Below are 2,827 nucleotides of genomic sequence, written 5' to 3' on the forward strand. Positions count from 1 at the left end.
GATACAAATGTCAATAATACATAAATAGACATTTATATAAATTATATTGATGTGCATGTTTACGTCACTCGTGCCTTATTTGCCTCAAAAATGTATCTAGCAAGTTTACGAATAACGCTGATATTATCAGCACTTAGTAACTGTACAAGTTTAAACATTGAAGGATTTCGCCAGTAATATGGTTTTATGTATTTTACTCTCAGAATATGAAAATTGTTACGTATTAAAATAAAATGATATTCGTCTTCAATATCTGAATTGCAGCTCATACAGTGTCATTGTTCTCTCGTTATGTTATTGTATCTACCAGTCTCTGGGGGAACGGATATTGCCTTATTCTAAATAGTAGTCAACATAAGGTGGATACCTGCAATACCTCGAAGTCGTGTGCAAAACAACCAATAATTCGTGTCTGATGTTATTTTATGTTTCACAATAAAATGATTGCTGCACTCTGTTTGCAGAAATGCTATGTTAATTCAAATAGACGATATATATCAAATCCATGCGACCAAAACCCTTTATATAATTATAAAATGTTCTATGTATGCTTGGTGATGACAAAACATTGTATTCTGTTTTCTGTTATATGAACTCTTTAAAGAGCAGGCTACACAGAAGTGACGTTTAGCGCCACATCTATGTACTGTATTAATTGTCACGATATATATTTCAATATATGTCAGAAACTAATAACAAATTGCCAGCCGTAATATAAAATAACTCACCTATTTCCTCGGGAAGATATGCTGTTGGTCTAGAAGACGTCTTAATTTTACTGCTATAAATACTGGAAATGTCGTAGAACCGTTGTACATGTTTATAATGTGTTGTGGTAATTCTCGGTAAAAAAAACTACCAGTATTCGACCTTGGTCCTGTGCTATTAATAAAACTCGTGATTGGGAAAGCGTGATGATAGTAATATATCTGCCGTAGCGTGATGATAGTTGAATTGGGTGTTCGTAGTCTATAAATACTCGTTACGTAAAAACTAACTACAGCATGACAATAAGGTAAAAGAGTATATTAGATAACAATATATGTTCTTACGGGACCCACTGTTATGAAAGATGTTAATATTTTATGGCAGATAAAGGTTCTTTTCCGGTTTTTATTTATTTTCGAAAAATTCTAGAAACAGATGTTTTATGTAAATATGGTGTCTTGTTAAAGCTACGACAATTGATCGTATCATATACATGTCAATTGTGATTTATTTGTTTGTTTATACATACATTTCTACTATCGTTGATATGAACCGAGTTTATTCTATATATGCAAATATGTAAATACAATAATTTCAAAACAGGTAAGTCATATTTTCTTATTTTTAAAACTTAAAGATATTGTTTCATTTCTATTGATTGTTTAACTATCCGATAAGGAATTTGCAACCCGGATCTTCCAACAATTTAAAAAAAGCAATTATGCAATCGTTGTCCAAGTAGCTGATGAAAAGACACACATACAACGTACGTCATAATTGGCTTCGATTCAACGCATTCTTTGAAAACCCTAACTCGATAATAGCCGCACCTTCAAACAAGTCAAGATGTTAGAAATGGGACATTTAATTTATGAAAAGACAGTTTTATTGACGTACTACAAAGGGAAAAGGGGGTGAACAAAAAACTTTTTAATAAGTGAAATCAGCTCCTTAAGGAATATTAGGGAGGCAAATACAAATATGTACGTAATGCAACGGGCAATAGACATACTGAAGGTGTGTAGGCAGTGAACAAGCACAAGCTCCGTATATGTGGTGAATGAACACTCGTATGTCTCATAAACTACACGGAATAACTAATTAGCATTATTTATATATATATTTCTAAGCCATATATCTATCTCTTCTTTGTCTCCCCTCTTACATGTAGCTATAAATCTTTATTAATATCATATTTTGACACATCAAAAGTTTTATCATTAATAAGCTCAAATATTGGGTGATGTTTATATGTAGCGGAACTTGACTGGGTTGATCGTCTGCGATCAGATAGCTCAATTGTTAGAGCGTTCGTAGGGTACCGGGTTCGAATCCCTGTCTGGCCGTGCATTTTTCCATCTCCTGTTACATGTATATATATATATACAGTGGTGTCGGAGTACATGTATGGTAAGCCATAAAGGATAGCTTGAGAAAGAGGAAAATAAATTAAAGGAACAGAAATAGAAACGGAAACAAAATACATACAACTAGTGAATGCAAAAAGATTTATTCCCAGATTTGGACGTTTCAAAGTCAGAATGTTTGCTGACAATAACAGAACTAAGTGTTCTCACTGTGGTCAAATTGACCATCCTTTTCACAAGTGTTCGAAAACAGTGATATGTGCCAGGGTCCAGACCACCTGACCAGGAATTGCAGCGGTTAGGATACACATTATACATAGAAACATAGTGCAGGTGAACTGTCAGTAGAGCGCGGGGCCCACATGTATCAGTCCATGGATGATTTTATTTGCAAAACATTAGAGGGACAACCAATACTTTGCAAACTGTTCAGAGGCAATGGGTCACAAGACCATCAACGCCAATGGCAATAATTCAGGAAAATTCTACTGTGACAACAGTTATTCTTCGGCCGTCCAACTGCAAGAGAATGTGCATAGGCAATCCCAATACAAAGGTTATTGCCAAATCCAGAGTGACGGCGTCCAAGGTATAGAAACTACATGACATTGTCGACTGCGACAAGGACATATATACCAGTGATATACATTATCCTCGGCACTGACGACGTGTCAGGAAATAAAGGTGATGCAGAAACTGAATGTACGAAAGCTGTGGACAATATCAGTACGTTTTTTCCAAACCTCCGCTGC

Source organism: Mizuhopecten yessoensis, unplaced genomic scaffold (genome assembly GCF_002113885.1).
Source record: "Mizuhopecten yessoensis strain PY_sf001 unplaced genomic scaffold, ASM211388v2 scaffold9719, whole genome shotgun sequence".
Taxonomy (NCBI): domain Eukaryota; kingdom Metazoa; phylum Mollusca; class Bivalvia; order Pectinida; family Pectinidae; genus Mizuhopecten; species Mizuhopecten yessoensis.